This window comes from Chanos chanos, chromosome 1, assembly GCF_902362185.1.
Source record: "Chanos chanos chromosome 1, fChaCha1.1, whole genome shotgun sequence".
NCBI classification, from domain to species: Eukaryota; Metazoa; Chordata; class Actinopteri; order Gonorynchiformes; family Chanidae; genus Chanos; species Chanos chanos.
In genome coordinates this window covers 28,518,386-28,535,573 of record NC_044495.1, presented here as the reverse complement: position 1 = coordinate 28,535,573, position 17,188 = coordinate 28,518,386, and the positions used below count along the sequence as shown (strand labels likewise).

Sequence of the window (17,188 nt, the reverse complement as noted above, 5' to 3'; positions counted from 1 at the left end):
TTATTGAAAACAATGAGGCAGACGGCAAGGAGTAGGGTATGCTGGGATGGAGGGATTCATCTTCCTGTGTCAGTCTGTTTAGCCATGCTGCTCAATCTACCTTTGAATCCTGACAGGTAAGGGGCTTGTGTGTGTGTGTGTATGAGAGAGAGAGAGAGAGAGAGAGAGAGAGGTGGGGGGGTACAAACATTACAGCTTTAAGGGTGAAGTGCTCTTTGTTGTTGATGCTTTTGTCTCTCTGTGTACATACTGGCAATATGACAAGACTATGTTATGAGTTTCATAAAAAGATCTTGGAAAAATTTACATATGATAGGTTGCTGTATTTATTTTTCATTCATGAATTCAAACTTATTTGCTTTCACTATACACAAATAAGAATCTAAATTTCATAATTGAAAGTGTTCATCCACTAACTTTGCTGTCTTAGTGCAGCCATTTCATTTGCAACTGCATTTAAATAATTAACTGACACTGTCTCTTCTCATCTTGCCATTATTCTTTCTCTTTTTACGGGAAGAGCTTTTTGTCTTGAAGAGGCAGTCTTTGTGATGAATAGGAAGTTGGTGTTACACTAAGGTAATAGCTGGCTTTAGCCCTGAGAGATTTTGCAATGAAAGAATTTGAGTGAAACACAATGGGAGGAAAACCTTGAAACTTTGCCAAGTGATAAATCAAAAGTTAGATATGATGCAAATGCAATAATGCATCGAAATCCATAAATCACCTGGCTCTCACTCACACAACCAGAGTACGACACAGTGTGTGAGGTGTTTCTTTTGCTCTTTGTTTTAAATCCATACTATGCATATAGAAAAAACTTCTTTCACTATTTCAGAACTCTTATGGACTAAAAAGAACTGGCCCTCACCAAGCCTGTGTGTGTGTGTGTGTGTGTGTATTGATTATAATGATTGATTGCCGTAGCTGTGGAGCGGTCATAGGTCCAAAGAAAACCAAAGACATAGTCTGCTTTGGAACAGCTATGAAAAAATGCCTCTATCTCAAGAAAATACTGAAATAATAAAAATAGCAAAACAGCAACAACAACAAAAAAAACAAAGTTAACCCAGAGAACACCATCAACACCAAAATAATACCATCAGGAGTTTGTAAAGTCACTCCAAGGTGCTTCAGTGAATCACTTCAGGAAGAATGTTCTGGAGCTTCTCTTGACAGTTTGCACAGAAGTTTGAGAGAGACAGCTGTCTGTGTGGCCTGGGTTTATCTTCACAGCCGTGGGTTACAGACGCTCTGTATCCACCATGTTAATGACAAAGAGGGCTGTTTCTACTCCACTACCCGTGCCACTCACACCAGACGCTCCTGCAGATCTTCAGAGAAGCTCCTCAGGGTTTTCAGCCATGTTCCCTGTGCCTCGGTTAAGACCCCTGAGGACACCTTGCAAAATGATAAAGCTATCTCTGTGGACAAGGCACCTGAGACACCTGGCAGACACGGACAGGCCGACAACCCAACGCTGTGAGTGTGGAATATGAACGACAAGCAGTCATTAGTATGCACAGACACCTAAAGCCAACGGATGATAGTACTTATGGTGAATGGTTTTCTTTAAATGTTGAAAAGTTTCACTGATCAGTCTGAGCCGTTTTCATGTTCATTCCACACCGCTGGACGGAAACACAAATACTGTGAATGCGTGTGGTTTATTCATAAGTACCATATGTGATAATTCATGAAAATCGTACTGTTATATGTCAAGCATGTGTTTGGTTAAGAAAACGTTGGTGTTTGCATGTCTTCAAGCTGAAAGCTGAACATTTCAGTCATAAAGAGATATGGAAAAGGTCACAAGGACGCATACATTCACATTCAAACCTTTTCATATGCACACCAGTAAAATGTAAAACATGAGACATAATTCACTTGTCTTTTTTGCCTGTCAGATTGAAAATTAGATGGTGAGTGATATATAGGCCAGTTGAGTGCACACTTAGATGTTAAAGAGGTCACTTTAGAGACATGATTGATTTAGTTCCATTCAAATTCAAGAGTGACACAGGGGCTATGTTTAGATTGCCTTTAACAGTTTTCTCTCCTATGTGGCACAGATTTGATGTTTTCTTTTCATTTCTTATACATGACACAACTTTTTGATTCATTTGACATTTTTTTTTTTCATGTCTGCCCTTTTCATCACAAGCTGTCACATTTCCAGCCTCTACTGCAAATCATCACAGAGATGAGCACAGGAATGGCCATGTTGCTGGTAGATTTAATGAGACTACAGACAGATGTTATGTCTTTCTGTCATTGTTCTTTAGTTCATGACATCTCAGAACGGAGTTCAGTTCACACTAACATTGGATAAGGGTCACTTTGAAAAATTAATTAAATTTGAAAATGTCAAAAATCAATTCTAAACTTCAACTTTGACCTGGAATTACTCTACGTACATAGTCTCCAATAAGGGGTTGAACCCTTTCATGAGTACGGTCTCTGTAAATCCTTTGGTCCACTAGCAGACATTAAAGGCCATAATTTTTTTATCGTCCTTGGGACGAGACCGATTTGGAATTGACTGCATTCTTTTCTTCATTTATAAGCATGATTTCGTCATGTAAGTCTTGCGTGGTGATCTGTAATCCAGGCACAGAGTTATGATAAATGGTTGTTATGCGCAATGCATCTCTCTCTTCACAGATGTACAGAGGAAGACCCTAGAGTGACATCACACCTCTGCCAGCATCACTCCTCTGCATGCCATTAACTCACACTCACTGCTTCTCTACATACGGTCAGTCCAAAGGGCTGCTGGATTTGCCTGGTCAGTTTGAACCACCCCATGTCCCTAGATATTGAGAAACCTTGAAGATCCAGCTGGAAGCAGTAATGCACCTTCATTTCTCCATGATACTCAGTCTGCTCCGTAATGAGCATGTGTACTCAGGTCTTTTCATGGTGCTTAGTTGGCACGGTCAATTTACAAGATAAATGATGAAGAACTGACCAGCGTTTCTTCCAAAATGATCTAATGGAGGCCTCCAGAACAGGCCAATGCTCTCCTCCCCAAGCAGGCCTACTGAATCAGGTGGTCTGAGTTCCAGAGACTGGCTAATGCTTTTCACCTTGACTTTCAACATGGACACTGAATTAGACCACAGACCCATCAGTTAATCTCACTGACTGAGAAAAAAACAAGAAGGAGTCATCAAACCGTCTAGGAATTCCAGGTTCATGAATGATATACCACATCTATGTGTTACTTTATACTCTACTGAAGTTTGGCTGACAGTTCGGCTCTCTCTTGTTTTGCTCAGTCAATGAGATTTATATGCAGGCAATACTGAGTTTTCTGTCCTTGGCTCTTAAGATGTAACATAACTTGTGTTGATGAAATAAAACTCGATCAGCGTAGGTAGTTTGGATAGAGAGATAACTGCATGTGCTGTACTGAGGCTAAAAACTGTTTTCAGGGAAAAACTTGGAACATACACTTTTGTCCTGTGTTTGAGTCCTCTGGTCTGTTTATTCCCACATGTGTTTACAGTAACATTTGTAAACACATTCAGGATCACATGACCTGCATATTCTTTGGAGAGACCGATCAAAGCTCACAGTACCACCATTACACACGGGTATGTGGCAGTCCAGTCTTTATCTTTGTTTTCCTGTTAGTTTCAGCACAATAAACATGACTACTGGTTGAAAAATGACTTAAGATTTGGATTTTAAAAAAAACACAGTGAAATGGATTAAATGTGCTGAATGTCTGACATTGTTCTGTTGAGCATGTCACATCACTGCAACCCTGTTCAATTCCCCGAGACAACGGCATTATTGATCAACTCCTCTGTAAAATAGCCCATGTCAAAATTTACAATCAGTTTCGATTCCACGGCATTGTGCGAGATTTCTTTAACGTTATAAATAATTTCATTGTTTTTCCCTGCAAAAAAGTGTCTGAATTAATTTTATCTAATGAAAACCTGTCAATGGAGCGTTAAAAACCAACGCATCAGAGTTTACTGTGATGACCTTCCTACAGGCTAAATCAATTTGCTTCCACTTTAGGCATGCCGAAACTTAATTTTGATTCATAGTTTCTTCATTGATCTACACAAAGGTCATTGTTCTGCAACATTCACAATTGCTTATAAATATGTTGCTCATAGTATACCGCCAATCATCCACTTTTTCCTTCGCTCTGCGCGCTTTTTGTGTCATGAGGAAGTAAATGATTTCATCATTCTGGAGCAGTACTCTCAAGCTGTTTATAATATTTCGTTTATTTGGCTATGAGAACATGAATAAGTCATAGGACTTTTTTTTTAATATGTAAAGATGTGGGTGACAGTTCACGTTCACCCACAAATGTTTCATATCTGAGGTGAATTCATTCCAATAGCCTATATGCTATTAAAGATGCTTGTGACGTGAAGTTCAAAGCGGGCCTACTGCATTTAATTATCGCTTGTTTTGCAACCGTTCGGTGGGATTACAAAAATAAATTTGGTATTTGATAACGCCGACGCGCGACACGCACCTGTTTCACGTTAACAATGAACAATAACTGATGTCTGTCACCATAAATTCTTAACACTCGCTGATTAGGTGATGCAAAGTAATTTGTTCTGTAATTTGAGTCACTATTTAGGCTTAATATCAGAAAACACTTCAGTGACAAATTCGTAAAGTTACTCAATTTTGTTTCGGTCAACAAATCAACCGTTTCCCTATCCAGACGATAGTTTAGCTTACCTTATAAGTGACTTATAGCCCACGTACAAAAACGTTGCAGGTTTGGGTTCGCATCAAATTCCAGATTCTTGAAAAATGAAAATGAATTGGTAAGTTTCCTTAGCAGCCGATATAATGTTGGTCTGCCTCAAAGCATTTAACTGAAAATTACTTGCATTACTATCTCAACCTGCAGGTGGGGCTACGATGCAGTGTTTCGAGGAAATCTGCATTCGAATTGTGAGAACTCAGCTCTCTACTATCGCAAAGAGAGAATTGGGTGTTGTGTGTGTGTGTGTGTGTGTGTGTGTGTGTGTGTGTGTTATTTATTTATTTATTTGTTTAATTATTTAAAATATCGTATTAACAAGAAAAAATCTTCAGTAAAACAACCTTATCGTTAAGTGCTGGGTAAGCCAATGCCTATAGCCTACTTGGTCTATATGGTCAGTGGTCGAGAATTCCTTATTATGAAACATTAATATAAATAACACTTGACAAGGTTGTAATTGATTTGTAGTCTGCATTCATATTGGAATCAAATCTGCGTCCTTCAAATACTTCTCAAAATTCTTTTCATGCCTGAAAAAAACCCCATCTAATTATTACTGTTACTGTTTTTTCTTTATTAGCGTTGGGCTATCGCATGTTTAACTAGAAACTAATTTGCAGACGTTAATCTCTTAATACTATGCAAGTCTCTTAATTATATTTTCATACTCTAATCTCCATCTTAAAATGATCCTTACATTTGATATTCAAATCCGTTGATCATTTTACCCTCGCTATTGTATTCAGCTGTATTCCCCGTAGCATCTCTAAATCGCTTTCACAGCGGAGTGAATGCATTACATAAACATTGAGAGACGTTTGCGGTCTCTGAGGTTCAGCATATGTCTCATTCATACGATATGTGCGCTGTGATTGCTGGCAATGAAATTTCACAATTAGCCCAATCAGCGTTCAGATTCAGCATGTCGCTGCAGGCGAGTCAGGAGGGTTTGTAAAACAAGACAGTCCCTGCACCCCAGCAAAAAGCCATCTACTCAAGTCCCAGCCCAGTTACTTGGGAGTCAGCTGCGAGCCAGAAAACTCACGCACCCTCTCCCCACTCCCCCTGCAGCAGAGAGCGTTTCATTTTCGCACGGACGCAGCGCCGAGCGACAGTCGCCGCTTGCGGAATCGAAGTGCAGCGATTACACGTTGTAAAGGCACAGAGAGCGATTGCGTCTGGGATGGGAGCTATTGAACGACCGCCGGATCTGAGAGTTCCCAGCACGGCTTAGTTACTAAGGAGAACCTCGCTGATCGGGCGTGCAGAGTGGAATCTGGTACTCCTCGCTATTTTGCCAAGGAAATTAAACATCATCTCTGGAGATTTTTTGAAAGTCACAGCGAAGCTTCAGAGGCTCTTGGATTGATTTGTTCTACAGCCGTTTCTTCGTTGACATTTTGGAGTAACAGAGTTGAGGTTCCTGTGAACGTGCCTATCCGCAGTGTCAATGCGACTGCGGCTGTGAAGTGAAATCTGCAGCGATAACAGGTAAGGAGCTTACCAAGGAGCAGTCGTGTAAGAATGTCAATATGTTTAAGATTAAAAATGTTTTATTTAAAAGCTCGTGGCCAGTGTATATCCCCAGGTAAGGCGTGTTACCTGTTATGTATTACGAGGCTGCCGCGCGAACGGCACTGCACCATCCGCGCCCCGTACGTAAACGTTAGGTGCTTTATTTTATTATGGTACCTCTCACAATTTCCCCAGGTTTTTCATCAAGCAGTTCTACTGTAGAATGGTCGTTTCAACTATTTTTCTCCGTATATCGCTGTCATTTAAAACACAGCACTTACGCTCCAGTTACACACCGACTTAAAGACTTCTTTTCACCGCTTACGCGCGTGTAGTGGCATTGAACTCGGTCGTTGACAGAGAGATGTTCGTGAAGGTGCGGTATGACAGGCTTGCGAAAAAGAATGTTACCACCTATTTTCCATATTATCTGCTATGCAGTATTTTAAATTCTTCTCATTACGGAGTCGGATTTTCTGGTTGTCAGTCTCCGCTTCTGTGATCCAATGCCGTTGACAGTCTTTGAGAATCGGTTAGGTAGTTTAATGGGCGTCTAATGTGTTTATGGAACAGGAAAGCGGCAACTATATCGCGATTACCTTTTGCCCTCACGTACCTTTGAGCAGAACGCTGACACTCCATAAGGCACAAGTTGTTCTATATATAATGCATAGCCACCAGAAAGGAGACATCGCACCCACGAGCGGTCGCAAATTTTACTTGTCGAGAGACTCGAGGACTGTGCGTATTTCAATTCACGTAGCCACTTAAATAAAGTGTACGACCGCATGGGGAAACGGAAATTCTTAGAAATACGCGTGTTACAGGGCGACTTGTCCAGGCAAATGCATTTTGCCATGACATTCCTTATGTGGTCCACTTCAGACCCAAATCGTTGAGACCAGGGGCAAGTTTGTTTATACAAATATGATTTTGTCCATTTATCACCATAATTATCAAAAGAAGATTATCCTACTATTTAAGTGTAATGTGGCTCTCTTGTCTCATTCAGTAGAACTACGACTCTAGTTATCATTTTAAAAATCAAACAGGGCGATAGATCATACGCAAAATAAATGACGGCTCCACTCAGCATCATTTTAATGCTCCTTAGATTGCGCCTACAGCCGGGCCAGCGAAATCACACTCACGGCTGTTTCATGCTTTTGGCCAGATAGATTCGTCGTAGGCAGGACAAAAAACAGCACCAGCTGCAGTTAAATGATGGTTTCTTTTTACTCCGAGTCTTTAAACCCTGTGAATGTAGAGTGTGTCTTTGCCTGACGCTCTGAAAGCATACACGAGTTCTCCTTTGTACGTTAGAGCTATATAGGCAATGGGGGCTTGTCCCTTTCTCTAGGCACTGCAGCTGTTTCAACCTGAACTTAGACGCAGTAGCTCTGTAGTCTCCTTCCTTAACTCCACTAAGCCGGTCCTCTTATTTATTTAATAATTAATCATATTATTTTAATATCTACACACAAGCCCTGATTCGCAGGTTCATCATTGTGTCAAACTGGACATCTCAGTAGCGGAACTGGTTATATGCAAGCATACAGGGCTATGCTCTAAAAGCATTGTCTTATCATACACTAGAATATAGCCTTAGGGAGACGGGACATTAAGCAGAAACATACAGACAAACTTACCCCTATTTTGCTTTCATTTATTTAACATGTCAGACTCTTCTTTCTGGAAGAATGGTCTGTGTTTAACAATTCAGTTTATGTCGTAAAACTGATATAATATTACTCATTGCGCATTTCTCCGTACAATTTTGTCTGAGTTTGCAATAAAGTTCAGACAACTGGCACTGCCCTTTTATAAACAAGACTTGAGGCCAATTCCAGATTACTGTGGTAATGAATAGTGCTTTTAGAGTTAAACTAAATATTTTGGTGGAGTTTGTAGCTGTTGATTATGTATCTGTGACTGGGGCAATCTGTTTGTCTGATTGTGTAATGGAGAGGAGGGTCAGAGGAACAGCTGCCACAGCCGGGCTGTCTACCTTTAGGCGCCTGACCCACTGTAGCATCCAAGCTATGGATGACAGAGCATCTGGAGCAATGCCGAAATCCTCTTCCATTCTTTCCCTCTCTCCTTCTCCCTGTGTGTGTGTGTGTGTGTGTGTGTGTGTGAGAGAGAGAGAGAGAGAGAGTGAGAGAGAGTCTATGTGCATGTTTGTCTGTGTGTGAAAGCGGTCTGATAGTTCAAGGGGAGACAACATGTTCTAGCACACTCTGATAAAACCTCTCAGTTTAACGTCGTCCGAAAAGTACATTCCAAACTTCTTTCATCCCTGAGTGTACAATAGCTGTGAATAAAATTACCTTGAATGAACCTGCTAATCATCAGTTTGATTTTAGAAGTTTTGCTCCTAGTATAATGAAGTGAGTGTAAGGTCATACTGATATACCCTCCATTTTATTTTATTTTATTTTACTATATACTGTATTATATTATATCATATCATGTTATTTATTTATTTATTTTTTGACATGACCAGGCATTTTTTATTTGACAACATAGCCTTGTTAATGGTTTTATCCATCCCTTTAGACATGTTAGGCAACATAACAGAGAGGATCAGTTGTGACGTGTTTGTAGATGGTCATGTATTGTGGAGTGCCGAGCAGCATTAGACCTGTGTTGGAATATGAATGTAGATCAGCAGACGGCTGGTGTGTGAGGGTTGAATGATGTGTTTGGAAGCCTGTGAATGGATCTCTCTGTTTGGTGTCAGTGAGGGGCCGCCCCCTCTGTGCTGACAGGCTTACTAGTGATGCTCTTGTCCAATAGAATCACTCATTCCTCCCATAGCCATCCAATGGGCATACAGCCAAAGTGCTCCTTTTTCTGCTACTTAGAGTGCATGTCTTTGGGGATGATGATGATTTTATGTCTCTGTGGCAGTAGGCCCATTGCTCATGTGAGCCCTATGAGGCATCCAAAGGTTGTCTGGCCGGTGAGTTTATTTTTCTGTAATCTTTTAGCTTTCTTTTCTATCATTCTTCCCCTGCCCTTTTATCTCTCTCCTGCACTTCTCACCTTTTTAAAATACTATATCTTTAACACAGCAACTTGCCCTACATTTTTAATTCATAGTGTTTTAGTTGAACAGTGAAGCTGCTTGTCCCCTCAGTGCCTGTTCAGGGAGTATTATGCTAAGTGATGTTCCCACAAATAGAGTGCTAGACAGATTTGACAGCTAGGCTCTAAAGCATATGGAGTGGCAGAGAGAGAGAGAGTGAGAAAGAGAGAAAGACAGAGAGAGGGACAGACAGACAGATAGACTGCCCCTATCCTTCACCGTAGTTTAAAAAAACAAAGATGTTGAATGTAATTACACACATATAAATTTCATAATGTACAGTGATTAGCAGTGCTAGTCAATAAACAGAATACGGATTGTGGATCCAGCGTTTAACGTTTCCCACGTGTTCATTAGTGCATTATACGTATTGAGATACTATGATTTGTTGTAACAATCCTATGTGTTCACTCAGTCCACTCAAAAGTTTGTTATTAATTGTAGCATGGAACTGCAGTGTAAAAATACTTGCAAAAGTAACGCTGTTCTGAAGGATGTGGTTTAGGTTTAAAAAAAGTGCTAAAATAATGTGATGTTAAATTACAATCTGTAGTAGCAATCTGTAATCTGTAGTTGCAGTCAAATGTACATCAGTGGGAAGTCACCACTAATATCTTAAAAGAAATTTGTGTGTGTGTGTGTGTGACAGAGAAATAGAAAAGAAGTAGAGTGTGTGCACACAAGCATTTGTTGACCTTTTTCACTCACGCTCTCTGTTCTTTGGTCTAATGGTATGTGTAAAGTATCTTATAGCAGGTGAGGAAAATCAAAGTGTAATAAACAGCCATATCTGTATTTATCTACATGTTTGTCTCAGCCAAGTCAAGCATGACCAGTCATAAATTAGTTTTGGTACAGATGCATGAAATGATGTGAAACTGTGTCCAGGCAAAAGTATCTTTTTTTCCCCCAAGCTATTTGCCCTGCTTGTTCAATATCTGATTGTGGATTAGACTTGATTGTCTGAGATATGGACAGTGAAAGCTTCGCTGAGAACCTTTTTAAATATGCCATTAATCATCTGATGCATCTAAAGGAAATGTTTTTCACCACAAGCCCTTGGATGTTTCAAAAAAGGTCACTCACTGAGAATTACTCAATGGAGTAGGGATTGCGAAGCAAATTTTTGTTTGTGCTGGGGAGAGAGAGGGAGAGAGAGAGAGACAGAGGTCCTTTTCTGGTTCTCGTACCCTTCTGTTTGCAGTGTGCACTAGGCGTCAGGGACATTTGCATGCAGTGTTACTATGCTAGCCATAATTCAACAGGGGTATCATGTGAGAAACTCTTACTGAGTAAAGCTTGTAAATCACTACCATCTTAATTCCTGCTCCAGAAACTCTGACTAAGGCATATGCTCCATGTTGGATCCTTTGGTTTCATGAACATGTAAAACCTCACATGTGCCTCTGGCACCTTTTTCCCTCTACGGTATTTCAGTTTTTGTGTGTGTGTGTGTGTGTGTGTGTGTGTGTGTGTGTGTGTTTTAAAACTAGTTGCCCTGTCAACAGAGGACGTTCTTTGGTGGTGTTATGCTCGTGTTGTGACAACATCAAGAGTTCAGTTCTGACCATATTTGCTTTATAAGGTATACAAGTCAAGTCTCTGTTTATTCTACCTTGGACCTTGCACTCTGAAATGTTTTGGCATGTTTTTGATTTGTTCGTGGAATGTTTTGAAATTCGCTCTAATACTGAGATTTAGGCACTTATTGACAAAAGGTAAAATTTGAACACCCATGATGTAAATAGCCCTTTAAACCCTAAAAATTTGATTGGACACATTGTCAGTTGACTTTCGACCTCCTTCCTATTCCCTTAGATGTGTATCCAAGCATGTAGCTGCTTTCCAGCATATTCCATTTATTCCCTGAACTGTATTAAGTGTTTCAGTCATAGTAGTGAGCTCCTGTCTCTCTGCCACCCACACAACCATGTGTTCCCATAGCAACATTACTTGTTAAATACATTATTACCCTTTGGTCTATCAATGCCCGATCGCTCCACCCCCTCTATACTACACTACAGAGTATGCTAGGGGGCGCCTGTGAGATCCAGTCAAGTGACAGCTTCGATTACTTTTGACATTTCAGGACTCCAAAAGGAGGTCATGACCGTGGATAACTAGGCTGAATAAGTAACTGAACCTGATGAGAAACAGAAGGAATGTTTTCTAAAATGTGTTTTACCAGAGCCTTTAATTTAGCAAAGAACTCCAGGCAGTTTAATGTAAGACTTTGCAGCGGTGCTACAGTGAGTTTGTCAGTGCTTTTGTACTGCTGTTGCTGTCCTTGATCCACACACACACACACACACACACAGACACAGACACAGGCTGTAAGATAAGGGTTTTCAGCTTCCATTGGACACGCTTCACATGCAGCTTTATTCGCTTCAGCAGAGCTGAATAAGAACGAGCGTTATACCCCTTTAGTGCTGATTCCAACCCCTTCTATGGTATGAAGGCATGATGGAATATCCTCTCTGTGTAAGGTGGAATGTGATTGCTCTAAGCCGTGTGTCAAAGGAAGGTTATTCCTAGCTTTTTTTAAGAGTGTGGTGAGTCTGGCTTCTTGGACCTCACGTCGAACCCGTAGCCACATAGCCCAAGGACGGGGTTCACTCCGAAGAGAAATGCGATCAGCCTCAGCATGAAGAAAAAATCCTGCTAAACAGCCTGACCAACTGTGGAAAAAAGGAGGAGGTGGACAGGGGAAAAGAGAGGGATGGATTACGCCGGTTTCATCCTCAGCGATCCAAGATTCTACTGAAATGGCTCGGAAAAGCAGCCTTTCCGTGTTTACGCCACAGGCTCTGACAGAAAGAAGGGGGGGGGGGGAGGTAAACAAAACACAGAACAAAGCAATATCCTCCTTTCTGAACTCCTTTAAACAGAGGAGGAGATGGATGCTGGCTCTACTTAAATTGAGATATTATTTTGTACAGTGCAACCAACATGGTGCTGATGGAAAAAGTTGTGATGAAGTCGAGGACAAGAAGTCTTCAGAGTTCCTCAGTTTCTCCCTAACTGCCGTGAACATGAATATGCACGAGGTATATCTGTATTTATTATTATGATAACTCTTCGTACTTCAACAGTCAATAACGCCATAACAATACACAATACATCATCAGTGATATGATGGTTTATATTCTAGCACAAGCACGGACACACGCACACGCGCACGCACACACACACACACACACACACACACACACACACATACACACCGGATTTACGGCTGACTGAGCGCAGTCCATCACTGAATACATCATGATCAGACGTCAAAGGCGCTGCTGTGTCTCCTCCGCCATTAACCCTAAATATGATGGTCTGCATGCCTTAGGCAATTTACTGCATGACAACTTCACTGCCGCCACATCTGACAGTTAGCACGTCACCCTGTTCGCAGCTTTCTTTTGAATGGACGCATTGATCATGGACTCTATTCTGTGTGCTGTCCACAGGGAGACCATAGCAAAGATGCTGTGTATGTGTGTGTGTGTGTGTGTGTTGGAAGCAATGGAAGTGTCACTACCCTCAAGCATTGTCAGTCACCCTCATGCTGTTACTCTTTGTTTGGTAGATTGTGCTTCTTTCTAAACCTATTCTCTATGAGATTTAGGGAACCTCAGTGGCTTGGATAGAGAAAGGGGTGCGTGTGTGTATGTGTGTGTGTGTGTGGAGTGGTGGAGGTGGGGGGGGTGATGGAGGAGACGGTAGTTTGTGCACCTAAAGTACAGCCTGTCTGTGAGAAAGCATCATGTCTCTGTGGTAACTAGCTCAGTGTAATCTATGAAAAATATGGGGGCTACATCTTCTACTTTGTGTTGTGAATGTTGTGTCATTTGTTATAAGTACACAATTTTTTTTTTTCTAAGCAGTATGATCTACATATGCTATTTAATCGTCATCGCGTTCTCTGTCAACACAGTCCATTAAGAGTTCCCATTGGAATAGCTGCAATTATCGCAATGACAATTATGTAAATACTTAGTAATCTAACACATCTGCGTATGGATGCAAACTGCACATATTAGACTGGTTGTCCTGCCCCCGGTCCCTTCGTCGTTTCGTTGAGAAAAGGTTTTAATCAATGTGTGTAATGTATTCTATTTCGTTAAAACCTACCCAGCAATCTCCCCTCTGTCCTCTGGTCATCACAACGTGTGAGTGGCACATGACGGCAATAGCCACCCTCGTCATGTTGGACATGCGTTTAGGCTGCTTGTTTCATCGCTCATCAATCTAAACGGTAATTCACAAGTAATTTTTCTTTTTCTTGTTTTCCTATTTTTTGGTACTGCTGGAAATATTTCAGTTTCTCTTTGTGGTGAGCTTTGTTAAAACTGTATTTCCGTCTGTCCTTTCTCCGTTTTGCTCTCTCGGTTATGAGTGAAGTGGTAATCTGTCGTTTGTGACGGTCGGCCTGAGAATGGGGTTCTTTCTTTTGGTACAGGAGCTTTTCAGTTTTATGGTTTCACATGCAACTGCATTGCATTTCATGCCAGGGCATGTAATTCTTTTGACTTAAGCAGTGATTTTTTCATATATATATCCCTTTAGCTCTGTGTCTTTCATGGCATGACCGTGGACTGTGTGTTTTACTGTAAGACCCTTTCAGGACATGAGGGGTTTATTTTGAGTATCCTATATAGAGTGTATCCTGGTCTCTTAGACTGGACTATCTGATTGATCTGGTTTAAACCAATCTCCCTCTTTGGAGAGCAGTACTGTCTAACCACCAGAGTCCTAATCCAATAATGCTTCAACACCATATCACACACCGATGAGCATAACAGATTTATCAGTTCCTCTTACTGTGTCTGTGTGTGTGTGTGTGTGTGTGTGTGTGTGTGTGCGTGCGCGCGCATGTCAGGGAGAGAGAGAGAGAAGAAGAAGAAGAAGAGAGAGAGAAAGAGAGAGAGAATGGTTGTGTGCGTATGTGTCTGTGTCTGTGTCTGTGTGAGGCTGCATAAGGTGGATTACCACCACTGAATCCATGTCTTTTGTATAGAGTTTTATAATCCTAAGCTCATTCTAGCTCACACACCCATACAGCCTCACAGAAACAGAGATAAATTAAAAATTCTGTTTAATACGGTTTATAATAATCACCACAAAACTGGTGATTATCAGACAATCACGTCTAAGAAGTTAATCTTGTAGGTCAAGTCCACTTGGCTGTGAGCTATGGCCAAAATCATTCAGTTTGAATAATATCCTGACTAATGCAGGATTGATCTCTGATTACAGACACAAGTGGGAATGACAGAACAGATCAAAACTTGAGGAACAGAGCTTTCGTATCTGTGCGAAAATATAATAGATAAATAAAATATATAAAAATATATTAGCACACAGAATAACTGTAATGACTGTTTGCTTCGCACACTCAAAGCATGCAGTGACGAGATCCGCTTTATGACCTCCAGTCTTAACAAGCGATGCATGGCTCAGATGCTCAATCACATTTACATATCTTTGTCAGTTTTCCACCCCTGTGTGAGAGTTGGTTCTGCTTCCATTGTGGCTGTTTATCCTCAGGCTAAAACGACTGCAGCTCAGTCAGGATCCAAACCCACTGACACACAGTTACATGCCCTCAAGCCTCAAAGACTGGTTCCTCTTTGCGTGAGCATGTGTGCCTGTGTGCCTGTGTGTATGTGTGTATGTGTGTGTCTGTGTGTGTATGTGTGTGTGCACATATGCGTGCGTGTGTTGACTCCTGACTGTGTGGTTCAGTCTTGGCAGACCTCTGTCTTAGCGGTGGCCCTTAAGCGGTGTATTATGGGAGAGGAATAAACTGTGCGGGGGGTGTGTGTGTGTGTGTGTATGTCTGTGTGTCTGTGTCTGTGTGTGTGTGTGAAATGAATCTTTATGATGTGTGATTTATTAGCTGCATCAGTGGCGCTGACATGCCTCGGTATTGCTCTCTGCCAGGAGCTCAAGGAAAGCCACCCGTCTGCTTGAAAATCAAATCTCCTCTCGTTTACCACCTTTCTTTGCTCGGCATAAAAGGCAGCACTGATGAAAGTCTCAACCGTTTGTGTGTGTGTGTGTGTGCGTGCGCGCGCGCATATGTGTGTGTTTGTATTTGTGTGAGTAAATTTGTGAAGTGTATGTAGGAAAGACAGAGACAAAAAAGACATGTGGAGTGCATATGCTATGAGGAAAAGAAGATTTTTTTTTATGTGTGTGACTTTCTTCTATTCTGTGTTTGAAAATGTCTGTAGATTCAGTTAGTCTGTGCATATTTAAATATAGCATGTGAATATAGCGTGTGATGCATGTCTTCACACGTGGATGTTCATCATGTCTTGATTTTGCATGTTTTATGCTCAGTAAGAGCTGGTGTAATATATAGAGTCAGGCAGTGTACAAATGTGAGAGACTAGCAGAGAGAGGAAGACAAAGAACTGAAGAACCAAGATACGCGCAGTGCAAGAGTATGAAAGAGAGAATGTATTGAGACTGAGAATGGTGCAGGAAGAGCTGAATTTCTGTAAAGTCTGCATCCTTCCTTTTAGAGTGGTTGAGTGGAAGGAGAAGGGAGAAGAGAGAGATGGAGGGAGAGAGCAGAGAGAACGGGTGTTCTGCAAATCTGCTCCGTGAAAATAACTGTCATTGTTGTAATCCAGGAATACCATTAGGCAGTGACATGTTTGGCTTGATTTCAGTAGGCCTAATGGTAAGCAGTATTCATTACACCATTCATGAAATCGAATGCCCTTCATAGTTTTAAACTATATCATGAAAAACCGTCTCCAAATATCCTTTTGGTTCTAAAAATCTGTTGGTATCCATTGCTTTCCATAGACATAACTACTCTAATGGCAGAATAGTTTAGCTTCTGCAGTGATGCTCTGAATAATCAGAAGCCATATACTCTATTTTACTCCAGTAGGAAATGAGTACAATTTCCCCATATGGTCTCAGAGGTGATTTACCTTGATCAGTGTTTGATAGTCTTCCTGAGACTGGCTAGATTAATTGAATACGGCTTCACTGATAAACATGCAGCGTATTTAGCATTGGCTTGATAGCACTGTTGCGTACAGGAAACAGTGCAGAGTTTAATTCAATAACAGGAAGCTGATGACAGGGTCTAGGAGGCCTTCAACGAGCTCTTTAATGGCACTGAAACATCTTTATCTACACTGATATGTCAGGGACCATCAACAGAGATCTGTGTGTGTGTGTGTGTGTGTGTGTGTGTGTGTTTGACATTAGTGAGGGGACCAAACAACCATGAAAGACTGATTTTAACATAGTACTGAGGCATGAGTCTGTAGCAGTCGAAACCAAACACGGTTTCATCTGAGAAAGCGGAGAGAGAGAGAGAGAGAGAGAGCAAGAGAGACAGAGGGTGAGAGAGAGAGAGAAACAGTTTGAACCCAGACCTGCTAAGAAGGATTATGGCTTCTCTGATCAGAGAGAGAAGAAAAAACGAGGAAAGCTAGGCGAGAGTGAAGACGCTGATATCAACACGTTTCTCAGATCCACAGGGCTAACAGGCTTTTGGGCTGAGGTTGGTGCTCTCAGGGCAATAAGAACCATATTATTATCAGGTCAGTAATGTAAATATCAACCTGTGAATTACAGCTTTGTATAACCATAACCATATATCTTAATGTTCTTATATATTGCCAAATATTCTGACCCATCCTTTGAAGATGCTTTTGAGATAATTGAATGCAACATGGAATATAATTTAACACATGCATGTTGATGTGATCTAACTGACCAAGATATTGTTTCCTTTCTTTTGAGTGGGGCTGAACTATATTTTGCATATGCAAAAACCTTATTTGATTAGGGAGACCTTTGCA

At 41.1% G+C, this 17,188-nt stretch overlaps 1 protein-coding gene across 2 annotated transcripts in view; it reads left to right on the top strand.

The window, feature by feature from the left end:
• Window positions 1-5,736: 5,736 nt before the first annotated feature.
• plxna4 (plexin A4) overlaps window positions 5,737-17,188 on the top strand; it is a 195,959-nt gene continuing 184,507 nt past the window's right edge. The window contains exon 1 of one of the 2 annotated variants that reach the window (XM_030785978.1): window positions 5,737-6,244. The gene's annotated coding sequence lies outside the window, so the exon portion shown is untranslated. Of the gene's footprint in view, window positions 6,245-9,170; window positions 9,234-17,188 lie in introns of those variants that run through there. The other variant, XM_030785970.1, reaches the window with a different exon arrangement.